This window comes from Sus scrofa, chromosome 18, assembly GCF_054392235.1.
Source record: "Sus scrofa isolate SSC_HxYL_T2T_F1_AM1 chromosome 18, Sscrofa_HxYL_maternal_Yorkshire_Landrace_v2.0, whole genome shotgun sequence".
In the NCBI taxonomy this organism is placed as follows: Eukaryota; Metazoa; Chordata; class Mammalia; order Artiodactyla; family Suidae; genus Sus; species Sus scrofa.
Window position 1 is genome coordinate 61,479,691 of NC_139400.1, and position 20,033 is coordinate 61,499,723.

At 46.6% G+C, this 20,033-nt stretch overlaps 1 protein-coding gene and 1 long non-coding RNA gene across 11 annotated transcripts in view; one reads left to right on the top strand and one right to left on the bottom strand.

Annotated features, from left to right (window-relative positions):
* The window catches only part of GLI3 (GLI family zinc finger 3), a 294,394-nt gene that overhangs the window by 108,575 nt on the left and 165,786 nt on the right, over positions 1–20,033 (top strand). The gene's annotated exons all lie outside the window — the stretch shown is intronic.
* Positions 5,656–14,917, bottom strand: LOC146395097 (uncharacterized). Its single transcript, XR_014833323.1, has 2 exons — positions 9,960–14,917; positions 5,656–9,286 (listed from the first exon to the last, which is right to left on the bottom strand). It is a non-coding gene; the product is annotated as an uncharacterized LOC146395097 (long non-coding RNA).

A 20,033-nucleotide genomic window follows, 5' to 3' on the forward strand; every position in this document is an offset into this window, starting at 1 on the left:
GCAATGCATCCCATTTTTTGAAAAAGAGGAATAAATCTGCTCAGGACCATGCCAGCCACGTGTGCTGATCTGCAGAGCAAGAGACAGCATGGACGCTGGTGTTGCATTTAAAGGTCTGCCCAGCCAGAGTCTTCTTGGGTGGACCAGCCACCATCTCTTTCTTTGCTCCCTTAAAGAAGAATCTAGGTATATATATATGATGGAATATTACTCAGCCCTAAAGAATGAAATAATATCATTTGCAGCAACATGAATGGACCAAGAGATTATGATACTAGGTGAAGTAAATCATATAGAGAAAGACAGGCAATCATATGATATCACATGTATGTGGATTCTTAAAAAAGAAATTATTTGTGGAACAAAAACAGACACTCATACCCTTTGAAAACAAACGTATGGTTACCAAAGGGGACAGGTGGTAGGGAGGGGATGGACTTGGGTTTTCAGTCTGGCGTACACACACTGAGGTCCATGGAGTGATTGGCCATTGGAGAAGTGCTGTATAGCACAGGGAACTCTATCCAGTATTCTGTGATAATCTATATGCAGAAAGAATCTGAAAAAGAATGGATATGTGTGTGTGTGTGTATATAACTGAATCTTTTTGTTGTACAGGGAAATTATCACAACATTTTAAATCAACTGCAATTAAACTTTAAAAAATCAAAATAATATCAAACGCACACCCCAAAAAATAAACAAGGACCTACGGTATACCACAGGGAACTACATTCAATATCTTGTAATAACCTATAATGGAAAATAATCAGGAAAAGTAATACATATGTATATGCAAAAGTATGTATATACAAAACTGAATCACTGCTGTACACCCCAAACTAATACAACATTGTAAATCAGCTGCATTTTGATAAAAAAGAACAATGGCCAAAAAAAGAACATTCTAGGCTGCTGCTTCTCTACAAGCCTCAGTTATAATTCCAGTCTTACCCTCTTGGCATCTTGCAGAAAGTAACCCTGTTTTATTTCATTAATTGCATTGGCAGTGTTAGGAGTGTGGGCTCTAGCACCAGACCACCTGGGTTCCAATCCTGGTTCTGCCCCTTCCAGCGGTGTGATCACAGGCTAATTCCTTAGCCTTTCGGAGCCTTGGCTTTCTTTTGTGGACAGTGGGGGAAAGAGCAGCACCTGCGTCATAGGCTCGTGCTGAGGATTGAATTAGTTCCTGTTAATAAAGCTCTTACACGTGCCTTGTGTGAAGTATGTACTCAGGAAATCTTATTATTGTTTGTTTGCATTTTTATCATTACTCATTGCACAAGTGCCCTGTGTGAAGTACGTACTCAGGAAATCTCATTATTGTTTGTTTGCATTTTTATCGTTACTCCAACGTCTCCTTCATCCTTTAGTGTCAGAGAGGTCTTCAGAGGGATGGCTGAGAAATGGGTTCGCCCCCCGATGCCTTCTTTGAACCAGAAGTGCCAGATGCAACATTTTGCATTTTGATAAATGAGTATTTTGTCAAAAGATCTAGCGTCTGTTAAAGTTTAGGGCCAGTCCCGGCTGTATTGTAACCTTCTGACCTTGCATAAGCTGGCAACTCTGGTTTTCTCATCTTTAAAATGGGGGTAGTCATGGCGACCTCTTAAGGTGGTAACGGGAACTACACGAGAGAAGGAGCTGAAACACGCAGGGAACCTGCTTCCCTTCTCGGAACGGTTGCCCTTCCTTTCCATGTGGTTCTTGCCTCAAAGAAGATACTCGCACACCGCGAGAGCGTGGCTCATGGGTTGTGCTCTTCCTTTTAGGATCGCTGCTGAATCTTTATAATTTTCTTTACTTGTAACCTGTGAAATGTATTTTCATCTCTGATTCTATGCATTTGAGAGGCTTGAAAATAATGAAAATGGTGGGATGGAAATCTGTGAAATTGGATTGTTAGGATCATTATACAACTACAGATGTGATCAATTCAAAAAAAGAAAAAAGAAAAGAATGAAAACCCTAAAATTTGGGTGGGAAGCCCTACCGAGATAAAAACTAGATCTGATCCTTGTATCCTATTTAATGCAATAATGTATGTAAATTAAATGGAAACTTCCCAAAGGCAACTAACATCCCAGCCAAAAAGTCTTTTAGAAGTCTTATCCTTCCCACATTTCCTGAGAAAAGTTTCCCCTAGTTTATTTTTTTTTTCTTACCCAAAGAGACTTCTTTTAAAGAGCAGCTACTACTGGAGTTCTCTTTGTGGCTCAGCAGAAACAAACCCGACTAGTATCCATGAGGATGTAGGTTCCATCCTTGGGGCTTTGCTCAGTAGGTTATGGATCCGGTGTTGCTGTGAGCTGTGGTGTAGGTCACAGATGCAGCTCGGACTTCGAGTTGCTGTGGCTGTGGCGTAGGCTGGCAGCTGCAGCTCCAATTCGACCCCTAGCCTGGGAACTTCCATATCGACCCGTAGCTTGGGAACTTCCATATGTCGCAGGTGCTGCCCTAAAAAAAAAAAAAAAAAAAGAAAAGAAAAGAAAAAAAAGAAAAAAAAAGAGCCCCCAACTAATTCGGTTTCAGTAGAAACTTAAATTTCATAGTTCAACTCTGCCTGAAATCAGAACAAACAATTAAAATGGGTAATACTGGGAGTTCCCGTTGTGGTGCAGTGGAAACGAATCCAACTAGTATCCATGAGGACGCGGGTTTTCGATCCCTGGCCTTGCTCAGTGGGTGAAGGATCTGGCATTGCCGTGAGCTGTGGTGTAGGTCACAGACATGGCTTGGATCCCGGATTGCTGTGGCTGTGGTGTAGGCCGGCAGCTGCAGCTCCGATTGAACCCCTAGTGTGGGAACTTGCATATGCTGTGGGCGCAGCCCTAAAAAACAACAAAAGAGCAAAATGGATAATGCAGTCACATGATGTCTCAAACCGAGTGTTCATTCGCTGCAGACGGGCTATGCAGGACCGTGCTTCTCCCAACAGCTCTGTCTGTGTTCCCGTGTGTGTTCCTCTTCTCTTTGGTAATTTCTTTTTTGTGTAAATATATTTTCAGGCAATTGGCGACTTCGCTCTGTTTTTAATTTAGTTTTTAATGTGGTGAAATCATTACCTCGGAAACATCAATCATTTTATATCAGCGTGTCTTGTTTTTAAAGTGAAGTCACTTTCGACCTGTCGCAGGGATCCTTGGGGTGTAAAGGTGTCCAGGTGGTGCTGTATTAAATCGCGTTGTCCTGGTGGAGACCGGCCGTGTTTAGGGGCCGGGTGGAGTGGACTGTGGGGGTACCTGCGTGCTGGATGGGAGGGCCACGTCTGCACACAGTTGACAAGTCAGATCGCGTTGAGATGAGGCGCGGGGGTTTCTGAGCTTTGAACACTCCCTGCCCACCTCCCACGAAGCCGATGTCAGTGTGTTTCTTTTTTTAATCACGCAACCCTGCTGGACGTGTGATGGGCTGGAGTGTCAGGGGAGATGGGTCTTCACCCCGACGTGGGCAGACAAGGACAAGGCAGCCTGTCTGCTCAGAGCCTGGGAGCAGCGCCCCCCCCCCGCCCCCCCGCCCCTGGCAGGGCCCCTCGGCCCCAGCTGCAAATGCTTGTTCCTGGCAGGCCTACCTGCGGTGGAGAGCCAGGTCAGACGTGGGAACGTAGGCTGCTGATCAGAGAGCAAGCCCTGCGGTGGAAAAGCTGGTGCAAAATGGAAACGCTCAACCTGGCATCTGAAGAGCTGGAGTCGGCCCAGCGTTGGTGGGGCCAGGCTGGGGGCACGGAGCGTAAGCAGGTGGGCTTGGAGCTGGGGCCGCTCTGGACCGACCTCGCTCTCATCTCCTGTGGGGTCCTCACTCGTCCGGGTTCTCACTCATCTGGTTCTCAGCCAGAACCAAGAAGCCCACAGCTTCCCGGCCCTTCAGGCAGCCCCTTTTCCTTTTCTGAATGAATGGGTTTGGGAGCCCAGACTAGAACCCAGACGGGCAGGCTGCCATAGAAGTTATAGAATTTGCTGGTTTATGTCAGATGAGGTATATACTTCTCTGAAGTTTTTAGCTGTTGTCCACACAGAGCATAAGACTATGATATACTAAGACAGGAGGGGTAAAGGGTGCTGACTTCTTGCAAAAGAAATACCATGTGTCTGATTGTTTCTCTTTTCCCTTTGGCTACCGGGAAACTCAGATTTCAGTGTGCTGCTTAGCTATGCTAATTCTGTTGGAACTATGACTGCATATTTTCTTTTCTTATTTTATTTTATTTTTTATTTTTTATTTTTGTCTTTTGTTGTTGTTGTTGTTGTTGCTATTTCTTGGGCCGCTCCCACGGCATATGGAGGTTCCCAGGCTAGGGGTCTAATCCGAGCTGTAGCCACCGGCCTACACCAGAGCCACAGCAACGCGGGATCCGAGCCGCGTCTGCAACCTACACCACAGCTCACAGCAATGCCGGATCGTTAACCCACTGAGCAAGGGCAGGGATCGAACCCGCAACCTCATGGTTCCTAGTCGGATTCGTTAACCACTGCGCCACGACGGGAACTCCTCTTTTCTTATTTTAAATGAAGTACCGTTGATTTACAACGTTGTGTTAGCTTCAGGTGTACAGGAGAGTGATTCAGTTATATATATGTGTGTATATAAACTGTTCTTTTTCAGGTTTTTTCCCTTATAGGTTATTATAAAATATTAAGTATAGTTCCCTGTTACACAGTAGATCCTTTTCGTTTATCTGTTTTATATATAGTTGTGCATATCCATTAATCCCAAATTCCTAATTTATCCCCCCCTCCTCTTTCTCCTTTTGTAACCATAAGTTTGTTTTCTGTGGGGGTCTACTTCTGTTTTATAGATAAGTTTGTTTGTATCAATTTTTTTAGATTCTACATATAAATGATATTATATGATATTTCTCTTTCTTCATCTGGCTTACTTCACCTAGTAGCTGCACATGGTGTAATTTCATTCTTTTTTATGCCTGACTAGTATTCCATTTGTGTGTGTGTGTGTGTGTGTGTGTGTGTGTGTGTACTGCATATTTACTGTTTAACTTTCTCTAGGTCAGACTTTTTTTTGACTGAATTTTTATTTAGTTAGCGTTTTCTACCTTTTTACACAACTTTTTAAATTGTGCCTGAAATCTTGAGTGGAATGAGGCAGAGTATTGAAATAATACCACTGCTAGCGAGACACTCAGGAGTGATAGAATGTCACGAGGTGTGAGGCACAGTCAGAGAAATGAGGACTATTAAAGCTCTACATGGAGACAGATTCCTGTGACAGTGTGAGGAGGTTGCTAAGAGGTCTCGAATGGCATGGAGTGGATGGCGACAGGGTGCCCTCCCCGTAAATGCTGGACCTTTTCAGAGAAACTCCCACACTGCTCTTCCTCCCAGTGTGGTTTGGAAATGTCAGATGCTCTCAGCCTCTGAGAAAGGCCCCAGAGGGAACAAGTTCAGCCTTTAAACTTATTTTGAAACTTTTCTCACCTGTGGTATAGGAGTGTGTCTCTCCCTCCAACCACTTAAAAAAAAAATTCGTCTGGAGTTCCTGTTGTGGCTCGGTGGATCAAGAACCCATCACAGTGTCCATGTGGATGTGGGTTCCATCCCTGGCCTCGCTCAGCGGGTTAAGGATCTAGCATGGCCACAAGCTGCAGTGCAGGTCACAGATGCGGCTCGGATCCAGTGCTGTGGCTGTAGTGTAGGCCAGCAGCTGCAGCTCCAGTTGGGCCCCGAGTCTGAGAACTTCCATATGCTGCAGGTGCAGCTGTAAAAAGGAAAAAAGAAAAAAAAATTTAATTCTCTTACGTTGAATCAGTTTGGGGACATTTGCTTGTTGCCATCCTTTTTCCAAGTCCCCGTGGGCGCGGACTTGGGAAGCGTGTTTTCACGTTTCAGAGTGGGTAGTCCTGTTCAAAACGAGATTATGAATCAAGTTGCATCGGATCCTTGCTGTGTTTTCAAGTTATCGCCGGCATGCAGCTTTGGGATCTTGGCTCCCAGCGCCATCGAACCCCATTGTCAAGCTGCTCCTGGTCCATGTGGTCTAGTTACACGCTCTCAAAAATAAGAGGCTCGTCTCCTGAGGACCGCGCCGCATTACGAGCCGAGTATAATCCCCAACATTGTTTGTCTTTGCTTTCAAATGGCTGGGGACCGTGAGTCCGGAGTGAGAACTCCCTTTGTTTCATGTCGTGTGCGTGGCGGGGGAAGGATGTAGCGGGGCAGAAAATGAAGAAAGACATAAAAGGGTCTCAGCTCAAGGAGGTCAGATCCATCAGAGGCTTAGCGTTGCCTTCAAAGATGCCTGGGACAGGTGGCCGTTCAAGGCAATCACAGCGGCCGCATCCGCTGGAGCTGAGATAAGGGATTCCTAGAGCAGCTCTCCGGTGCCCGTTCGCTTTGATGTCACTCCGCCAGCAAGACTTTGGGGAGCAGGCGACCGCCTTCCTCCGCGATCAGCTGCCGTTGTTCAGTCTTTTTAAGCCTCATTACCGCGCTCCTTGAGGAGTCATCCTCTTTAAGGTTTATATGGGATGGGTTTTGTCCAGAGGCCCCGCCGGGGACCGTGGTACCCCTTGGACGAGACACTGGGGCAGCCTCTGTTTCCCTTCCGTCCTCTTCAGGGTGCTGCTGTTTCACCTGCGGACCCGCAGCATCCTTGGCGTCCCTCTCTGGCGATGGCTGAGTTTGTGTCGTCCTCGGCTTGAGCCCTTCTTTGGAGGCAGCGAACCATTGGCGATACATCACCAGCTTCTGTGGCTTCTGTGTTCTGCCTTTCCAGCTTTTTAATCCATGTTTGTTTGTTTGTTTGTTTGTTTTTTCACTCTACTCCCCCCTACTCTGTCCCTTTGAGGAAAGACACCAGGATGTTGCCCTGAGTGTTGATGCCATCTTCTGAGCCATTGCCCCGAAAAGCACACAGTACAGAAGCTTCTATGGGTGCGCCCAAGAAAGCATCCATTTGCTAAATTGCATGTGTTTGGATCTCTTTAATGAACGAGCCAAAGTTACAGTTTCTTAGGTTTACTGTTTTAAATAGTACCATTCGTTAGGGACAAAGTGCAGATTGCATTTCTGACTTGTTTTACGCACGCACAATGGCAACTACCAACTAAAACAAAACTATCTCCTGAGTTTTGTAAGTAGACTTTGTCCTGATACGTTGGCACTTTTGGTGAGACAAAGCATTTTTGCACTTGAAGGGGGCAAGTGGGAAACTTTGAGACATGTTTGAATGGGGGCAAGTGGATCGAGCGACCCTTGATGCTACCCTCAGCTTCCTCGGTTTGGGGATGGGGACGGTTCTGGGCGTCCGTGTTGGGACACGGGGGCTTCTCATCCCTTACTCGGTGGTCCAGGGTCACTGTGATGGTCAGTGGCTGAGAGGTAATTAACATCTACCTACCTCCCTTTCCCCACCTTCTCTGGTGTCCGTGTGGGGACGCCTGAATTGAAATCAGCCCCCTAACGCATCGCTGCTCCCCATGTAGTGTCCCACATGCTCTTTTTGAGGGTTAGACTCGTCCCAAATTTGAAATAATCTCAACGTGACAGCAGATGCAAGCTTGGTTCCAGCAGTCAATTAAGGAAGGGAAAAGATGCCGTCCTCTGGGCCACTGGTCCTCGTAGACGGAACAAGCATATGTGCTTGACTTTGGCAGTTCTGCGCGGGAGTGTTCTGTTGTGTGAGTACTGACTGAAACTTACCAGTTAGCAAAAGGAAAGTTCCCCCCCCCCCCAAGATAGCATTTTTCTGGGAGTGACTTTCTTACCCCCGCAAGTATCTAATGGAAGACAAGACAGTGGGAAGAGGTAGTTTGGGGGGGCAGGTCACACAGAGTAGATGACCTGATGGGCTCCTGGGACCTTGTCTGGAAGGTGACTCTTGAAACTGTAGCATCAGAACTAACCCTATAGTCCTTGTAGAGCCATATGGAATCCTGGACTTGACCCCAGACCCCCTGCGTTAGAATTTCCAGGAACTGAGTCCGATATTCTGTGTGGTTAACAAGTTTTTATACAATGGAGTGTGAGAATCATTGCTTTAAGAGTGAAAGCATGTACAGATGAACTTGTTTACAAAGTAGAAACAAACTCACAGACATAGAAAACAAACTTATGATGGCCAAAGAGGAAATGGGAGGGGGAGAGATAAATTAGAAATTTGGGACTAGCAGATACACACGACTGTATATAAAATACATAAACAACAAGGACCTACTGTACCGCACAAGGAACTGTATTCAACAACATCTTGTCATAGTCTGTAACGGAAAAGAATCTGAAAATGAATCTATATATATCACTGAATCACTTTGCTGTATGCTTGAAACATTGTAAATCAGCTGTACTTTGGTTAAAACAAAAACATGTATATGCACAAATTTTAAAAAATGTTATTATAATTTTCTCTGTGTCAACATTCTAAATAATTTCCAGCAAAAACAATAGTTCTTGAGTTTGGAAAACATTCACATTTTTCTTTTAATTGCTAGTATCAATTTATACCAGGGCTGCATTTGCTCATTTCTTTCTCGTGTTTATGTTTGAATATAGATGATCCAAGAAAAGTTATTTTGTGCATGTTTCTAATTAATGCCTGATTACACATAAAACATAAAAATAGGTTTTGGAGATATTTTCCATTTCCAGATTTGGTAGACTATTAAAATATTTTTACCAAACTTGGATATCTGACTATGAATGGATATATTTTGAATGCAAAATTTTTACACTAGTAGAGATACATAAATAATAAATTTTGCACAATACTGAAAAAAAAAGTTAAAGTCAGATGTCAGTCTCAGTATCTTTAAATTCCCAGATGGTAAATGCTTATATTTTCTGTTTTGAAAAGATTCTATAAATTTGTTCACCTGACTGTTATACATTGTATCCCTATTTGAATTACACTTTATTTTTGATAGTTGCTTAAATATAAATTTGAATACTTATGATGAACTCAGTTTACTTCCCCCACGTGGTAAAACTGGTTGAGCACCAAATTATTTGATGCTAAGAAGAATTTTTATTTATTATTTCCCAAACACTGTGCCTAAACTGAATTAGCAACTGACAGTAAGGGTAATTTGTACAATTGTATTTCTGCGTATCTGAATTTCTCTTTGGGGAAGAGAAATATATTCCTTTATGGATGCATTTGGATGTGTGTTGTCAACAAAAACACAGACCTTATTAAATAGGAACCTGTTTGCAAAAATAACCACCACATTTATGAATTATTTTTCTGTTGTTACTTTTTTGGCCAACATTTTGCATTTGTTTTTACTTTTATATTATTTATTTATTTAGTTTTTTGTCTTTCATCTTTTCAGGGCCTCACCCGCAGCATATGGAAGTTCCCAGGCCAGGGGTCGAATCGGAGCTGCAGCCGCCAGCCTCCACCACAGCCACAACAATTTGGGATTCTATCCTCCTCTGCCATCTACGCCATAGCTCGCAGCAACGCCGGATCCTTAACCCACGGAGCGAGGCCAGGGATCGAACCCATGTCCTCATGGATGCTAGTCCGGTTCGTTAACCACTGAGCCGCAACAGGAACGCCCCTGCATTTGTTGTTAAAACAATGTCTTAATACTTTGTTTTAAGGTAAGGTCTTAATATAGGACTTCTAGTTTTAGGATGTAGAAATGGTAATTGAACTTCATTATCTCCAGAAATGGGAAAATATAGCCATGACTTGTGAAAAACACTGGCCTGATCTTTCCAACGATCCCATCACAGTGGAACCTGTTAACTGAAGAGCTGATTAACACACATGCAGACATACATATTAAAAGTAAATACCTAGAATTCCCATTGTGGTTTAGTGGGGTAAGATACCTGCATTGTGTCTGTGAGGATGCAGGTTTGATCCCTGGCCTTGCTCAGTGGGTTAAGGACCCAGGGTTGCTTCAAGCTGTAGCATGGGTCTCAGAGGCACAGGTGCGTTGCTGTGGCTGTGGCATAGGCAGGCAGCTGCAGCTCCTATTGGATCCCTAGCCTGGGGACTTCCATGTGCTACAGGTGTGGCCATAGAAAGGCAAACAAAACAAAACAAAACAAAACATAAATACCATAATGGATTTGCTAGTTTCCTTTGATCTGAATGCTAACCTTTTGTTACCATTTGTAATAAAAACTCTAAAACAGTAAAAGTGTGAAATAAGTTTGACATAGTACAAATTCAGTTTTTAATGTCCAAATTTACCTTTTTGTCCATTTTGTTTGTGAGGTCTCAAAGACACACTTGTTTGTTCTAGCAAAACTATTGCATATTCAGTCATTTTTCACCTTGCTGCAGGTTCTAGGGAAATCTGATCATCAAAAAATCTGATGTCTTATCTGATTCGTCGTTTGGCACATAGTGAATTAGTAAACCTGGGTTTTCTCAGTCAGTTTTAATAACTGATCATCTTTTCAGATAGACAATTTGGGGAGTTCCCTGGTGGCTCAGCGGATGAAGGATCTGGCATTGTCACTGCAGCTGCTTGGGTCGCTGCTTGTGGCACAGGTTCGATCCCTGGCCTGGGAACTTTTGCATGCCGCAGGTATAGCCAAAAAAAAAAAAAAAAAAAAAGAATAAAACAGACCAGTTTTATGCATGCTGTTAATAAAGGAAAGATAGGTGCTGATGATTTGCTCAGAGGAGAATGAAGTGCGATTTTGGAATCAGACAGAACACAGTTCGACTCTCAGCCGTTTGCTTACTGAGACATCTTGTAAGTGTCACTTAACATCTGTTTCCTTACTGATACCAGGTACCTTCTTCGAAGGCTTGTTGTGAGGGATGGAGCAGGTTGAGGCGTTTGGGGTATAAAGCATCCACTTCTAAGCAGTTTAAGTTAATACAACACGAGAACTGTGGTTGACACTGCTATATGGTAGATTTAAAAGCTGCTAAGAGAAGAGATTTTAAAAGTTCCCAACACAAGGAAAGAAAAGTTGTAACTCTCTGAGGAGATGGGTATTAACTAAACTCATTGTGGCATCATTTTGCAGCATACGTGTGTCAGGTCATTATACGGCACCCCTTCAACTCCTACGAGCTCCGTGTGACAGTTACATCTCAGTAAAACTGGGAGGGGGGGACAGAATACTCTCTGCACAGAGCAGGCTAGTTTTCTGCCCCGGAAGTATCAGATTTGGCTGATTTGGTCCTCAACACAGACTTTGTGTTTCTTCTCTAAGAAAGACCATAGAAAGGCTGATTTTATGTGAGGAGGAGGTGATGGTTTTATCATCGGAAAACGCCTATAAAAGCCACAGCACTTTCCCTAGAAAATAGTTGCGTTAAAAAAGCATGCTATCTGATTTTCTTACTTGGCTTATTTTGATCTAACGGCATTTTTCATTTTGATATCTCTCAACGGTTGCTTGTTTGTCTTCCTGTCACCACAGTGGAGAAGGAGAGAACTTGCTTTAAAGACGCAGGTGCCAGCCTGCCTGTGGGGGACATGGCCTCAGACAGGGCACAGCGGGCTTGGCTGCCCTGTTACCGGGCTCACCAGCCATCCACGTGATGTCACCGCTCAGGATCTTTCTAAGATCTGGGGCTTACTCATTACAGGTGCTAAAATGAAGAAAACCCAGGTTGTCCCGTGGACTTGGCAGCCTTCAGGGAAAGAAGAGGCCTCTGTTGTCATGTCCGGTTTCACCCTAGGGATTAGAGTCGAGGAGGGCAGCAGCTAGTATTCTGTGAGTGCCTACTGCCTGCCAGGTGCTGCCCAGGTGCTCAGGGCCACCCAGTGATGGGTGCACTGGTGATGAAGAAGGAGGAGGGGGGAATTCCTGTTGTGGCCCAGCAGAAACGAATCTGATTAGTATCCATGAGGACGAAGGTTCAATCCCTGGCCTCAATCAGTGGGTTAAGTCTCTGGCGTTGCCATGAGCTGTGGTGTAGGTTGCAGACGCAGCTCAAATCTGGTGTGGCTGTGGCTGTGGTGTAGGCTGGCGGCTACAGCTCTGATTCGGCCCCTAGCCTGGGAACCTCCATATGCAGCAGGTGCGGCCCTAAAAAAGTAAATAAATAAAAGGAAGAGGTGATGAGGGTGCTGCAGCCCCGAAAAGAGCAGCGGCGCAGACGGAGAGCTCTTGCTCCCTGCATGGGATGGGTGCTCCCATCCAGATCCTTAGAGGGCTTCAGATGGAAGGAAAGGTGGGAGGGCCCTCCCAGATGGAGGCAGTGTCTTCAGCCAAGTGTGTGAGTGGGTGGCAATTGACATCTGTTTGCTAGAATCACGTACGTGGATTTTTCATGGCTGGGAGGCAAGAAGATGAAATGCAGTCTGGTTGTCATTTACTGATTTCTTTTTTTTTTTATATACCTCCTGCCTTTACTGCTCTGAGTTTGTGCCCATCCGCCTGCTAGATCAGTGGTCCTCGAAGTGTGGTCTTGGGCCAGCATCATCTGGAGGACTCCCCCCCCTCCCCCGGGAGCTGGTTAGAAATGCAGTCTGGGGGCCTCCTCAGATCTACGGAAGCAGAGACTGTGGGGCTGGGACCCAGGGATGGGCTTTAACAGGTTCTGTCAGTGAGGCTGATGCAGCTGAAGTCTGAGGACCCTTACAGTAGAGCATCTTGTGAAACGACTTGGGTCCCTTGTTGGCATGGGATTATTGAGGCAGGTGAAGGGCTGTGACGGGGAGGAGTGTCACCTGCCTGCTTTCATCAGACTCTTCAAACCCAGAGTAACTTGGTAGGGGGGAGCCGGTGAACCAAGGTTGCATCTCTGTTTTTGCTCTGTGTTTAAGTCGCTCTTTTGTGAATGTATGATATTATGAACTTGAACTTTTACATCGTTTGAACGTATCGTCTGTATTAGCCCTCAGGTTTGCAGGCTTCAGGGAAAGAATGATGACAGACGTTCCATAGGATAAAATGGTCATTGTTGATTCCCCAGGAATGGAGTCATGGAAACATAGGAATTTAAAAAGAAAGTTGGGAGTTACCTGGTGACTCAACAGGTTAAGGATCCAGTGTTGTCACTGCTGTGGCACTGGTTGGATCCCTGGCCCCAAGGACTTCCACATGCCAGAACCAAACCAAAACAAAAATAAATAAAAAGAAAGTTAACGATTCACACAAATAAGTCAGCGCAACAGATCTAGAGCCCTGTGTGTGCTTAGACCCCACGCCAGGGGCATCAGGCTCTGGGAGCTTGCATATGAGTTCAGCCTCTTTCTTGCAGTCTTTGAAATACTATTTTGGCCTCTTAATTTAAAGAAATGAAAAAAAGCCAAGCACTTTATTCCTCTCTACAAGGCATCAAGGAGAGGGGGTAATAAACAGTACTTTGCTGATGGAGTTTAATAAATACGGGTTTACTGCAACCCACAACGGAAAGCAAATACATGCAATTACTTGCAAATTTCTTCAGTGTTTGTACTTATAAATCTCTGCCTAAACCTTCCCAGCTGGGACTTGGGTTAGTCTTTCTGCTGTGGATCCAGGGCTTTGTTCTCCTGTTCAGCCTCGGCTCGGCCTGGAATAATTCAGAAACGTATTAGAGAGATTGCTGCTCCCAAAAGGCATAAGGAAATAACCTTCACTCCCGGCCTTAGGGAAATCAGCCCAATCAGGGTCCGGGCAGATTTCTCGATTAAACAAAGAACTAACTGTGCACAAATTGCACCTTAACAATTTGTAAAGAGTCCACCTTAGAAATGTCTTGCAGATGGAAAGCTGATATTTTTTAATCAGGGCAGCGGGGCTGCGAAAGTCAAAGTGTCACCAGCATTTTCCCACTGCTCCCCAGTGAACATCCCCCCCAAATTAAATGGAAGGGTGCATTCATGCGCGGTCCACCGCTTCAGACCCACGTCTCTGGGTTGTGGGGCCTAGATGGCAGTAATTCCCGCTGTCCACGCAAGGGCTCAGGGTGCGGGCGTGGGGGCCTGTGTGTCTGTGAGTATGCGTGGATGAGTCCGTTCGTCTGGAACGCATCCCAGGGAGCTCTGGGCTGTCAATTTTTATTTCAGCAAAGTTCATATTGGGAGCCCAGAAGGGGGCGGAGCGTTATTGCGTCGAATGTTGCTGTGCTCCTTAGTCAGATTATTTAGAAATCAAAGTCAGGCCCCTGTGTGGCTGTGGAATGGTGTTTAGAAGAAGCCTTTTTGGAAAGATTGCGTGGATTTCTGCCCATTATAAGGGGTGCTCGTGCCAAACCACCGCCCTTCTGACATTTTTAGAGAAATGACTGTGTCTTTTGATGGGGATTCTGGGGATCAGGAAGGTGTGTCAGTTCGAGATCCGTCCTACTTGCGGTAATTGTTGCTTTAATGCAGCGAAGAGGTCCAGGCTCAGCTAAAAATGAACAGGCACCTCTAAGCCTTAACGCTCATGGGAGGAACGCCCCCAAGTCTTGGTCCTAAATTTCAGAAGAGGGTGTACATTCTGTTCGGTCTGCTGAGCACATTTTGGCCCTAATTAGACAGCCCCACGTTCTTCGTGGAGTGGGGCCGTCAAGAATGCTTGTCCAGAGTTCCCGCTGAGGCACAACAGATGGGCAGCGGCTCTGGGACACTGAGACACAGGTTTGATCCCCAGCCTGGCCCAGGGCGTTAAGGATCCGGCCCTGAAGCTGTGATGTGGGTCAAAACTGTAGTTTGGATCCGACCCCTTTCCTGGGAGAGGGGCGGGCACAGGGTGGCCAAAAAGAAAAAAAAAATGGGGAGTTCCCGTCATGGCGCAGTGGTTAATGAATCCGACTAGGAACCATGAGGTTGCGGGTTCGGTCCCTGCCCTTGCTCAGTGGGTTAAGGATCCGGCGTTGCCGTGAGCTGTGGTGTAGGTTGCAGACGTGGCTCGGATCCCACGTTGCTGTGGCTCTGGCGTAGGCCGGTGGCTACAGCTCCGATTCGACCCCTAGCCTGGGAACCTCCATATGCCGTGGGAGCGGCCCAAGAAATAGCAAAAAACGACAAAAAAAAAAAAAAAAATAAAGGGAGGAAAAAAAGGAAAAGAAGAAAGAAGGAAGGGAAGGAAGGGAGGATGGAAGGAAAAAGAGAGGCGAGGAGAGGAAAGAAGGAAGGAGGCTTGTCTGTGTGGCTCACCTGGCTCAGAGTTTTGAGCTCTGTTTTATGAAAAGAAACCACAGCCCCATCGATGCCACAGAAACTCTTTTGAGATTCCTCATGGGAGTCGAAAACTGGTGTGAGAAAAACATTTTGAGTGTGGACCCTTCGAGATTTCACAAAGGCTTTCCTCGAATGTTCATTTTGGTTTTCTTAGAAACGCAGGCATTGGGATGGATTCATCAGCAAGGTCGCTGTGCCTGAGCCTCCTGTGTCTGAAGGCGGGACTCCCTCTAGAGGTCCGGAGCCTGGGCTCCAATTGGCTGCTGGATGTCGCAGGGCGGGGCTTGGAGGGCGTGGCGGGGCCAGGCCCCTCCCTCCTCTCTGAGCCCATGGCTCATCCCAAAGGGGAGCTGATGCCCACCCCACGGGCCTCAGGGCTCCGGAGGTTCGTGGGAGAGCAGCTTGCGGACCCTTGCTTTCCTATGACAACGTCCCAAGTCGCGTTTGGATGTTATCCTTCCATTCAGGTTTTGTTTCTTTTTGCTTTTTAGGGCTGCATATGGAAGTTCCCAGGCGAGGGGTCAAATCAGAGCTGCAGCCACTGGCCTACAGCACAGCCACAGCAATGCCAGATCCAAGCTGCATCTGCCACCCACACTGCAGCTTGAGGCAACATCAGATCCTTCACTCACTGGTGAGGCCAGGGGTGGAACCTACATCCTCGTGGATACTAGTCGGGTTTGTCACCCACTGAGCCACAATGGGAACTCCCCAGATTTTCGAGAGACTTTCTGTTTTCAAACCGTGGTGGCGGTTGGTCATTCCACGCTGACAGTATCAAAGGAGCAAGTTAACCTGGTGGGAACTGAACTGTGGATCTCAGAGCGCGCCTGGGGGCAGCAGTGTCTGAAGGACTGAGGATACCCAGCCGGTGCGTAGTGTTTAAGACTCAGTGGAGCCTAACAGGCTTTCACTCACTCTGCCAAGTCCTGGCTCTCTGACCTCGGACAACTGATTGGGTTTTCTCTATTATCACCTGGAAATAGGGGGAAATACGTCGTCTTCCCAGACCGTCCGTGGAGAGAGGGCCGTGGCTCAACTCTCTGAGCCGTGTAAGCTCTTTCGGAGTTAACTTCTGGGTGGAAAACCTAAGTCACCAACACCCAGATAAATAAGCGGTGAAAAAAAGTTGAATGCGTCTCATAAGGTTATTAAGCTTTCAAGGGGATAAGAATATTTGCAAACCTGAGGTTGGTATTTTGAGCTCCTATTTAATATACATCCCCATATTAAAGACAAATGCTTCCTATCTTTTTCTGTTTCATGGGTGGCAGAACCTTCTGGCAGCTCTTGCCCCCTAACGACACTTGCAGTGTTGGGCAATGAGCTTGGCTGTTTGAGTGGGCATTTCATGAACTATAGTGTGGTCCTGACGTGGTCCATTCTATCTCAGACCAAAGAATGAATCCACAGTGACATGAAAGCCCAAACTTTTTTTTGTGTGTTTGTCTTTTGTCTGTTTAGGGCCACACCCATGACATATGGAGGTTCCCAGGCTAAGGGTCAAATCAGAGCTGCTGCTGCCAGTCTAAGCCACAGCAACTTGGGGTCTGAGTCATGTCTATAACCTATGCCACAGCTCACGGCAATGCCAGAGCCTTAACCCACTGAATGGGGCCCCGGGATTGAAACCTGCATCCTCATGGATGGTAGTTGGGTTCGTTAACCACTGAGCCAGAACGGAACTCCTGGTTTTGTTTGTTTGTTTGTTTGTTTTAATGGCATTTCAGCATGCACAGACCCACACTCATCCCTTGAATCTAAACTCTAGCGTAAATGACCATGTATGGCCTCTGAGATCATACCCTTTACCAGAAGTACTTTCACGTCACCTGGCAGCTCCAGCCTGAAACGTCATTTGTTCCACTTGCCCGCAAAAGCAGGTGGCAAGCAAGTCAAAGCTGCTTCCCACGAAGTGTCCCTTTTTAAAGCCTGAGTTTCAGACGTGACCTGTCTGTACCCATTTCACTGAGATCGGATCATGCCCATCAGATGGGACACCTTCGCCGTGTGCCATGCTCAGTAGTCATTTTTCTTAAAACTGAACTGCAGCCAGGAGTGTCTCTGTGGCTTATTGTTCTCAAAACTGTTACGAAAAGGGCCTTTGGGCCTCGCTGCAGCGGCCTGTACAACTGCCCGTCGGAGTGCTGCCGGCGGGTAAATCAAGCTCTCAGTTGTGCAAAGGCACACCTGGCTGGTGGGAGCGAAATGCTGCTCCAGAAGCATCCACGGCGCCACCGCAAGGCCCTTCTTTGTCACCTGGCCCTTTCCCCTCCCGTGCGTCCTGTGCCCTTCGTCTTCTCGCTCCTCCCTCCTGTCCTTCTGACCAGCATGCGGAGCGACATCTGAGCCCGCCGTAGTCCCGACACGGTCACGTTTAAATGGCCAACACCCGAAAGGAGTCTTGGAGGAAAGATCTGGAACTCCCGACAGGGAGGGGACCTCGGGTGGGCAGGCTGGACACTCACCCACAGTTGGAAGTGTGTGTCTGTGCCCCGGAGCCTTGATCCCACCCCAGAGGAAACACGTTTTAGGTCCTGAGCGACCTCGGTCTGTGGGTGGCCTCGCGCTGGCCTAAGTGGGTGCCTTGGTACTTTCAGAGACAGGCGGGTCTTGCTGTAAGTGGCTGAGGTGGAAGGGGTTTCAGAATGACACACTCACTCTTGTGAGACCGTGGACTGATCTCTTGGCAAATGATGGGATGTTCAGAGGGATGTAGCTTGAACAATGTGTGTTTGTAGATGGGGTTTCAGTATGTTTTGCACCAAAATTCCTGAAAATCTGGCAAAATGACTTATGTAGCCTATGAAAAACCTAATTTGGTTTGGAGGGTGCTTTGGTAACCCCTTCCTCTCCAGGAATCTATCTCGCCTTATTTATTTGTTTGTGTTTATGGCTGCATTTGCTGCATGTGGAAGGTCCCAGGCCAGGGGTCGAATGGACCTGCGGCTGCAGGCCTACGCCACGGCCACAGCAACGCCAGATCCTTAAACCCACTGAGGGAGGCCAGGGATTGGACCCCATACCCATAGACAATGTCAGGTCCTTAACCCTCTGAGCCACCACGGGAACTCCTGCAGCATTTTTAAAAGTGTTCTTATAACAATAAAAGCAAATGGGTAAATTTTATGAATGGATGAGAAAAGCTTCCCAAATATTTAGAAAGGGGACTTAAAAAAAAAAAAAAAAAAAAAAACAACCCTTCAGGTTAAAATTCCATTCTCTGCAAAGCTAAAACTTGGGCCCCATCCTCTGGATATTAGTGAAAATGTTGAGTTTATTTGGTTTCTTCTCCAGGTTCAAAGACCCAGAATTTCTCAGCAGAAATGTAGTTTACAAGTGGTGCCTCTTGTAAATCTCTCTCCTCTGTTTTCTCAACACTCACATTTGATCACACCAGATTAATCCCTTAAGCCCACGCAAAAGTTGCTGTTTAACAAGATTTTAGAAGTTTTAAGTGAGAGCTTAAATAGGGGACCTGGACCTGCAGGTGGATCACATGAAAACTGTTCTTCTTGGGAGTTCCTGTTGTGGCTCAGCGGGTTAGAAACCTGACTGGTATCCATGAGGATGCAGGTGCGATCCCTGGCCTTGCTTAGTGGGTTAAGGATCCGGCATTGCCGTGAGCTGGGGTGTAGGTCACAGATTCAACTTGGATCTGGCATGGCTGTGGCTGTGCTGTAGGCCGGCAGCTGCAGCTCCGATTCGACCCCTAGCCTGGGAACTTCCATGTGCCGCAGGTGTGGCCCTAAAAAGGCAAAAAAAAAAAAAAAAGAAAAAAAGGAAAAGAAACAAAATGGTTCTTCTCCTCACTTAAATTTGAGTTTTTCTGACATGTGGCATGTTTGGGACCCAATAGTTTCCATCAAGGCAGGTTTTGCAGAAATGTATGTTCATGAAAACAGTTTTTTTTTTTTCTTCTAATAATTCCACCTTCCTGCTTTAGAATGATTTCAGAACAAATCTTTACCATGAAGGAAGTATCTAGAGTGGTCCCCTCTGCACTGGGCCTGAGCTGTCTGCTCAAGATCGTTCTTCCGGACTTTTGAGGGACACCCCAAGACAGCCCACCACGGTCTCTAGTGCAGCTGTATTTTTAATGTCATCATGGGGGGAGGAGTGACAGATGTTGGCACTTTCCACCAACCCCAAATTATATAATGTGCTATGAAAATAAAACCCAGATGCCCAGTCCTTCCCACTCTTGGGCGGGGTGAGAGAGAAAGTCAGGGCACAACAGGACTTCCGTGTGCCTCGATTGCCACAGCATGACCTCACGTGCAGAAGAAATTGTGTTTTTCTCACCCACGGCACTCAACCCACACCTGGCCCCACAGTCTGCCCCGTTCGTGAGGCTGGCTCTCTGGGACACTCCGATCACGGAGAGCCGGGTGTGGAGATATCACAGGTGCCTGGCAGAGCCGAGGCCACACCCAGGTCACCCGAGCTCTCCGGTGCATGGGGCACGAGAAGAGAGATGATGCGGACACACTGCACGTGGAGAAAGGAAAAGGCGGGAGAGCTGGAAGTTTGCAACGTGTAGGAAAAGGATCGGGGACCCATTAGAGAAAAGGGCTGGCGTTGCTGCCATATGACATGTTTGTCCCCTTTCCTGTCTCTCCTCATTACTGAAAAGCTTGTGTTGGTGGGTTTTTTCTTTTCACTGCTGCGTCTGTGGCAGATGGAAGTTCCCAGGTAAGGGTTCAAATCAGAGCTGCAGCTGAGGCCAGCACCACAGCCATGGCAACACTAGCTTGCAGCAATGCCAGATCCTTAACCCACTGAGCAAGGCCAGGACTCGAACCCGCATCCTCCCGGACTCTATGTCAGGTTCTTAACCTGCTGAGCCACAACAGGAACTCCTAGTGTTTTGTTTTGTTTTTTCAGTGATGCCCTGGCCCAGGCACACACACGGGCACATGTACACCGCTTAATTTCTCAAGAGTTCATACTGGCCAGACAAGGGCACCCCGGGCAAAACGTGGCTCTAAGGTTCTTGAGCTTTCAC